Raw genomic sequence first — 8,588 nt, forward strand, 5'->3', positions numbered from 1 at the left:
ATCGACTAACTCCACCTCGGTCCTCAGATAATACTTGTCCCGTGCAAATCGACATCCATGTGTTTTGACTGAAATGTCTGAGCTTTACATTTCTCTCATGTGTTTCTCGCGGTTTCAGCAAGAAAACAGTAACTGATTCAATCATTTGCTACTTAAAACGAAGTGCTGCGCATAGCCAATATATGAAAAGCCTATGTATCAAGTGCACTTTCTCATTCACAGCCTAAAAATGCATCTCAAGTGCAAGTGCGCTGTTTAGCTCACATCTGCAGGCTGGGGCCATTTAGGAAGTCCTGTACTGCAGAGCGCTAAACTATCCTAATGATTACACTTCCTCAATCCACATATTATGGCGACACTATACCGTGGATGCTTTGGTGTGGTTTAGAAACTTGGGAGCCAAACTGGAGTTATCAGTGTTGCCTGTTATGATTTAGACATGTTGAAATATATTAATGTCTAGATAAAAACGTCCAGGCTTCAGTCAGAACTGTCCATTTTTTTAATTATTATTATTACTTATTACAGGAGGCAATTTTTAAAAAAAGAAAAAAAGAATCGTCGACTGGAATATACAAACAAGAGTACAAAACCTAACAGACAGGGAGGGGTATTACATATCAATATTAATTTTGGAATAATGGGCATTATGTAGTAATAATTACATAACCAACGTTCTCCAGTAATACTAGTCCCGCGCGACTAGGGCTTTCACTGCTTTATCAGACCAAATTACAGAGATAATTCTCGTTAAATTAATACAGTGCAAGTTATTTTTTGCATTCTTCAGACCTTCCGCTTCGTTTACACAGGCAGTCCAATGCCATGTTTACTTGCTACCGGAAACTCGGAACCTCCGAGTAAAAATGAAAATAAGCTATTTGCTTAGAGCTTCATATTGGTTGATTCTGATACTTTCCAAGTGGTAAACTCGGGATCATCTTTATAAATCGAGTTAGCAAGTCGAAATGTCAGAGTTTCATAGCTCCGACTAGCATTTGAATGCGGCACAATTTTGATTGTTTGCTACTAACTGGTCTTTTGACTATAATTTGGCAAAATATCAGAACTACGCTTCCTGTGTACACAAACTAAACGCTTCACTTGCTTGTCAGAGCTCTATTTCCTAGTTGTGATGTCGGAAATACAATTTTATTTTATTTGTTTGGCTCCCGACTGTATCTCAGTGCAAGAGGAATCACTGTGGTCGCTGGTTCAAATCCAGACTGCATCACATCCGGTCGTGATTGGGAGTTGCATAGGGCAGAGCACAATTGGCCCAGTGTCATCTGGGTTTGGCTAGTGTAGGTCAAAATCAAATCAAATTTATTTGTCACACTTGCACTGTATACATGGTTAGCAGGTGTTAATGCAAGTGTAGCGAAATGCTTGTGCTTCTAGTTCCGACCATGCAGTAGTATCTAACAAGTAATCTACCAATTCCACAACAACTACCTTGTACACACAAGTGTAAAGGAATGAATACGAATATCTACATAAAAATATATAAATGACTGATGGCTGAACAGCGTAAGCAAGATGTAATAGATGGTATGGAGTACAGTATATACATATGAGTAGAGTAATGTATGAAAACATATAAAGCGGCATTGTTTAAGGTGGCTTATGTTCATATTCGTACACATTACATCAGGATGGCATAGAGTACAGTATATACATATGCATATGAGGTGAGTAATGTAGGTTATGAAAACATTATATAAAGTGGCATTGTTTAAAGTGGCTAGTGATGCATCAAGATGGCAAGATGCAGTAGATGGTATAGCGTACATTATATCAGATGAATAATGTAGGTTATGTAAACATTATCTAATATACATAATATAAAGTGGCAAGTGATGAATTGATTACATCAATTTTCCCATTATTAAAGTGGCTTGAGCTGAGTCAGTATGTTGGCAGCAGCCACTCAATGTTAGTGATGGCTGTTTAACAGTCTGATGGCCTTGAGATAGAAACTGTTTTTCGGTCTCTCAGTTCCAGCTTTGATGTACCTGTACTGACCTCGCCTTCTGGATGATAGCGGGGTGAACAGGCAGTGGCTCGGGTGGTTTCTGTCCTTGATGATCTTTTTGGCCTTCCTGTGACATCGGGTGGTGTGGGTGTCCTGGAGGGCAGGTAGTTTGCACCCGGTGATGCGTTGTGCAGACCTCACTACCCTCAGGAGAGCCCTGCGGTTGTGGGCGGAGCAGCTGCCGTACCAGGCGGTGATACAGCCCGACAGGATGCTCTTGATTGTGCATCTGTAAAAGTTTGTGAGTGTTTTTGGTGACAAGCCGAATTTCTTCAACCTCCTGAGGTTGAAGAGGCGCTGCTGCGCCTTCTTCACCACGCTGTCTGTGTGGGTGGACCATTTCAGTTTGTCCATGATGTGTACGCCGAGGAACTTAAAACTCTCCACCCTCTCCACTACTGTTCCGTCAATGTAGATAGGGGGCTGCTCCCTCTGCTGTTTCTTGAAGTCCACGATCATCTCTTTTGTTTTGTTGGCTTTGAGTATGAGGTTATTTTCCTGACACCACACTCCACCACACTCCGATTTTCCCCGTTGCCTTGGCAGCAGCTAATGGGGATCTCTAATAAATAAATACAAATATAAATGTGATACAAATATTGCACTACAGGAAAATATATTGATTGTGGGTCTATAAATCCAAGGTTCAGTCTACTCATTAGAGTCCACAGTATCCAGTTTTGAACAAATATTTAAGTTCCTCAAACTCACCTCTGGACCTCGAAGACAGTTCCACTGCATTTTTTCATTGTTCCCCTCTAATTTAGACCTGGGACACCAGGTGAGTGCAATAAATGACAGGTTAGAACAGTAAATCAGCACGCTCCGGACCTCGTACGGTAAGAGTTGAATACCCCCTGATCTAGATCATAGACCCAGGTACATACACACACAAAAAAAAAAAACATGAGACAGGACTCTTATTCTGAAGGATTCCAAAAATCTGTGACTCAGAAGTCCCTAATTATTTTGCTGGCTTTGCAGCAGTAGTGCCAATCTGACCTCCATTATGCCAGCAAGAATAAGCAAGACCTAGCAAGAATAGAGCTCGCCAGTTTGTAGTCCTAAAACCTGGAAATGAGTTACCTCTGGTTCGTTCAGCCATTCCTATGTGGAAAATTCATGGGGAACGAATAGGGTTTTGGGATAAACGCCGAAAATAAGGTCTGAGGTTAACACAGGCTTAGGAGATCTGATACATTCTACTCAGGAGCACCTCTAACTTCCAAATCCATGGATAGAGTATAACATTTAAAACAACATGTATTTCATATTCACAATGTGCTTATAATATTTACAAAAAGATAAAACTACCTGTTGTGAGATCACGACAACAATGAAATTGACAATTAATCTTCCACCCATTCTGAAGCTGCAGTGACAGCATATATTCCATGAGAAATGGTTGGAGCTTAAGAAAATGAATGTAAATAACATAATATTCTACAGACCCTATTGATCTAGCACTAGAATCTATATATGGTGTTATATCATGGGGGACTGTGGTCTAAATACCCAGCAACACTTTTTACTCCACCCATTCCATTGGTCCCAATGGAACACCACTGTATTGTAGGCCTTTAAAATGTCATATTGGTTTATAGAGAAAAACATATATTCTATGTGCCGATGTAACAGTGGGGTTAGAATTACTCAGTAGGGTCTGTAGAATCTATATATCTAATCAAATTTGATTTGTCACATGCGCCGAATACAACAGGAATACAACCTTACCGTGAAATGCTTACTTACAAGCCCTTAACCAACAATGCAGTTCAAGAAATAGAGTTAAGAATGCGGGTCAATATGCGGGGTCAATAGAGTCAATATGTGTGGGTACAGGTTAAGCGAGGTCATTTGTACATGTAGGTAGGGGTAAAATGACTATGCATAGATAATAAACAGCGAGTAGCAGCAGTTTAAAAACAAAAAAAAGTGTGTGGGGGTTGGGGGTTCAATGTAAATAGTCCGGTGGCCATTTGATTAATTTTACAGCAGTCTATTAGCTTGGGGGTAGAATGCAATACATTGTAGGCTTATGAATTACATATTGGCTTGCTCACACGCTCTATATAGGTAATGAATATTATAATTATGTATTCATACTATGATTCTCCCATTCCATGGAATGTTCACCGTCCTCATATGACATGTCTGCTAAAATGTTTTATCTGGTTCTTCAATGATTAACAAAACAGACAAGGTTGACTTTGATTCTATACAAGTAAAGACCAACAAAATTCAACTCCTTACATGGAATGCCCAAAAAAAAAAAAAAGAACACAAGTTTCTTGAAAGCTTCAAGAGATTGTCAGCAGATGTGGCTTTCCTGCAAAAATTACATTTAAAAAAAGGAGAAATGGAATATTTAAAGAGGAGCTGGGTTGGTGAGGCCTATGCTGCCACCTACTGTAACTGCAGAGGTGTAGGCGTTTTGATGAATAAGAATACACATTTCCCTTAATATCGCAGCACACAGATCAAGAAGGACATTTTCCAATGTTGAATTGTAACTTACATGGTGAAAAATACACATTGATAATACCAATTACCCCACCAAAGACGTTCTCGACCATAACAGACTTTATATGGGCACATAGAATTCATAGAATAAAAAGGAAAGCTTTTTAGCCTCCCAGACTTGGAATTGTATCAACTCGCCACCCAAGGCTTTTACTTGAGACATATAGTTTAATGCACTAAAGAGGAACAATTGTAACGGGCGTCGTAAGGATTGGACCAAGGTGCAGCGGGAACGTGTATACTCATCTTCTTCATTAAGTTTAAAAGAAGGAAAAACAAACAAATCACGTATACAAAAACAACAAACGACATACAACAGTCCTGTCAGGTGCACAGACACAAAACAGGAAACAACTACCCACAAACCGCAATAGCAAAACATCCCTATACATAGGACCTTCAATCAGAGGCAACGAGGAACAGCTGCCTCCAATTGAAGGTCAATCAAAAACCCTAAACATAGAAATAGAAAGACTAGACTAGCACATAGAAATATACGAACATAGAACATTAACAAAAAAACCGGAACACTCTAAACAAACACCCCTCTATATAAACACATAGCCCAACAAACCCCGAACCACATAAAACAAACACCCCCTGCCACGTCCTGACCAAACTACAATAACAAATAACCCCTTTACTGGTCAGGACGTGACAACAATGAGTAATTATTGAAGATGTACATGCTCACCCCTAAAAATCTTTTCACATGTTTATTTGAAAGGATAAAGCTAAGAACATTAATAAATTCATAGTTAAGAACACTATAACAATATGGAATAAAATGAAACGGATTCTACAAGAACCAATATCACTCCCTAAAACACAACCCTATGGAACAATCCATGGATAGATTTTCAGAATGAACAAATAAATTGGCACACATGAAAAACTAAAGGCAAAGAAACCGTAAATTACTTGTTAATATGAAATACATTAATTTCCATGACAGAATTAAAAGCAATTTTGGACAAACCAATGCAGGTATTTTCAAATACATGCAATTAAAAATGTTCATATCACGAAATCTTGATTTTAAATCTTTTGGACATCAGAGCAATCTTGAGGTAATCCTATTTGAGTCATAAAAGGATATTCATATGATTGTTAAGATACACAAAACCTTGTCTATCCAACTGACAATCTCTTAGAAAAAAATATAAACTATTGGAACCAAGACTTAAAAATAACTGATATTCGCACACAGGGTCGCAACTTTCACTGGGGGCGGGGGGGACATGACCCCCCCACATTCTGAAATAGCATTTTTGTCCCCCCCCCCCAATTTTATCATTGCACTGTGATACAAAACGCAGCGCCTGTGTGCTTTAGGACCATGTGGATGCCTCAGAACAGTTGGGTAGGCTGTTTTCCAGTTTCAGCTGGCTGGATTAAGGACTGCAACTACACGGACACCACAGAGCATGCAGACAGGCTGTGTGAAGGCAAAGAGGCTGAAAGGCTGGAGTTTAGGACCAGCACAGCAGAGGTTAGAGGCAGCTGCTGTCTGTGTTGCACATTTACTATGAGTTGTAAAAGAAAGCAGAGCAGAAACTGGCTACTCTTTAGTTGACTGATCTAGCTGACAAGGTAACAGCTGTTTGACAGAAAAATAAAAAAATATTCACAGTGCTGAGCTAGTAGTGTAACTGACATGTTATGTTAGTTAATGTTTCATCCCCTCTCAACTGAAGTGAATTAACTACTAGCAGGTAGTTAGCTAGCTAGTAGCTACCACACCCAGTTCAGCTCTAGCTAGCTATCTGTCAGGTAGTAGTACCAAACAGATGTTGTGTATATGAAAATGTTTTGTAGCCTTTGTTTTGTCCCATTTCAACAGAAGTACATTTAATGATGTACCACTGTACCATTAGCAAGAGCTAGCCGAAAGTTGTCTTAAGTTAGCTATCTAGCGAGCGCACCAATGTTTGCAACTATTTTAAGGCAGTCTGACAAACCTCCAAAGTTGATTTCCAAACTGTATCAAAAAGACCTGGAAGATGATGAAGAATGGATACAGATATGTTAGAATGTCCAGTCAAGTTCATATAATCTCACATAAATTACTGCAGTTTAAGACCACCCATAGAATGTACTATATGCCAGTGAAACTGAATATCATTTAATTCTGCTGCTGGAGGTGTAAAACACAAAAGGGGACATATTGCCTACATTTGTGAAGGCTGGCTGAATTCTGGCAAAGAGTATGATCTTTTATCTCAGCATGTCTACAGATTCTCCCTTCACCCTGTTTTTGTTTGCTTGGAAATGTTGATACTGGGGACTGTTATCAAGTTAAAAGAGCTCTACAGTACTATTAGGCTTATGCTATGAAATACAGTGTATTCGGAAAGTATTCACACCCCTTCACTTTTTCCATGTTTTGTTACAGCCTTATTCTAAAATGTATTAAATCATTTTTCCTCATCAATCTACACACAATACCCCATAATGACAAAGCAAAAACAGGTGTAAAAATTGTTGCAAATGTATTGAAAATGAAATACCACATTGACATAAGAATTCAGACCCTTTACTCAGAACTTTGTTGAAGCACCTTTAGCAGCAATTACAGCCTCGAGTCTTCTTGGGTATGACGCTACAAGCTTGGCACACCTGTATTTGGGGAGTTTCTCCCATTCTTCTATGCAGATCCTCTCAAGCTCTATCAGTTTGGGTGGGGGGGCGTGGCTGCACAGCTATTTTCAGGTCTTTCCAGAGATGTTCAATCGGGTTCAAGTCTGGCCTTTGGCTGGGCCACTCAAGGACCTTCAGAGACTTGTCCCGAAGCCCTTCTGCATTGTCTTGGCTATGTGCTTAGGGTTATTGTCCTGTTGGAAGGTAAAGCTTTGCCCCAGTCTGAGGTCCTGAGCGCTCTGGAGCAGGTTTTCATCAAGGATATGTCTGTACTTTGCTCTGTTCATCTTTCCCTCGATCCTGACTAGTCCCCCAGTCCCTGCCGCTGAAAAACATCCTCACAGCATGATGCTGCCACCACCATGCTTCACCGTAGTGATGGTATTGGCCAGGCGATGAGCGGTGACTGGTTTCCTCCAGACGACGCTTGGCATTCAGGGCAAGTTCAATCTTGGATTCATTAGACCAGATAATCTTGTTTCTCATGGTCTGAGAGTCCTTTCCATGCCTTTTGGCAAACCGCAAACGGGCTGTCATGTAAATTTTACTGAGGAGTGGCTTCCATCTTGCCACTCTACCATAAAGGCCTGATTGGTGGAGTGTTGCAGAGATGGTTGCCCTTCTGGAAGATTCTCCCATCTTCACAGAGGAACTCTGGAGCTCTGTCAAAGTGACCATCAGGTCCTTGGTCACCTCCCTGACCAAGGCCCTTCTTGACCGATTGCTCAGTTTGGCAAGGATTATTGAATTCAATCACTTAAACATATTTAATAATGATCTCTTACCTAGCTTGCTGACTGTGGGCCTTTTTTCTTACTTTTTTCTTGTTCTAAATAGAGACTTCTAAATGGGTCATATTAGAAATAATATATTAGTATTACATATACACTGCTCAAAAAAATAAAGGGAACACTTAAACAACACAATGTAACTCCAAGTCAATCACACTTCTGTGAAATCAAACTGTCCACTTAGGAAGCAACACTGATTGACAATAAATTTCACATGCTGTTGTGCAAATGGAATAGACAACAGGTGGAAATTATAGGCAATTAGCAAGACACCCCCAATAAGGAGTGGTTCTGCAGGTGGGGACCACAGACCACTTCTCAGTTCCTATGCTTCCTGGCTGATGTTTTGGTCACTTTTGAATGCTGGCGGTGCTTTCACTCTAGTGGTAGCATGAGAAGGAGTCTACAACCCACACAAGTGGCTCAGGTAGTGCAGCTCATCCAGGATGGCACATCAATGCGAGCTGTGGCAAGAAGGTTTGCTGTGTCTGTCAGTTTAGTGTCCAGAGCATGGAGGCGCTACCAGGAGACTGGTCAGTACATCAGGAGACGTGGAGGAGGCCGTAGGAGGGCAACAACACAGCAGCAGGACCGCTACC

Source organism: Salmo salar, chromosome ssa24, assembly GCF_905237065.1.
Source record: "Salmo salar chromosome ssa24, Ssal_v3.1, whole genome shotgun sequence".
NCBI classification, from domain to species: domain Eukaryota; kingdom Metazoa; phylum Chordata; class Actinopteri; order Salmoniformes; family Salmonidae; genus Salmo; species Salmo salar.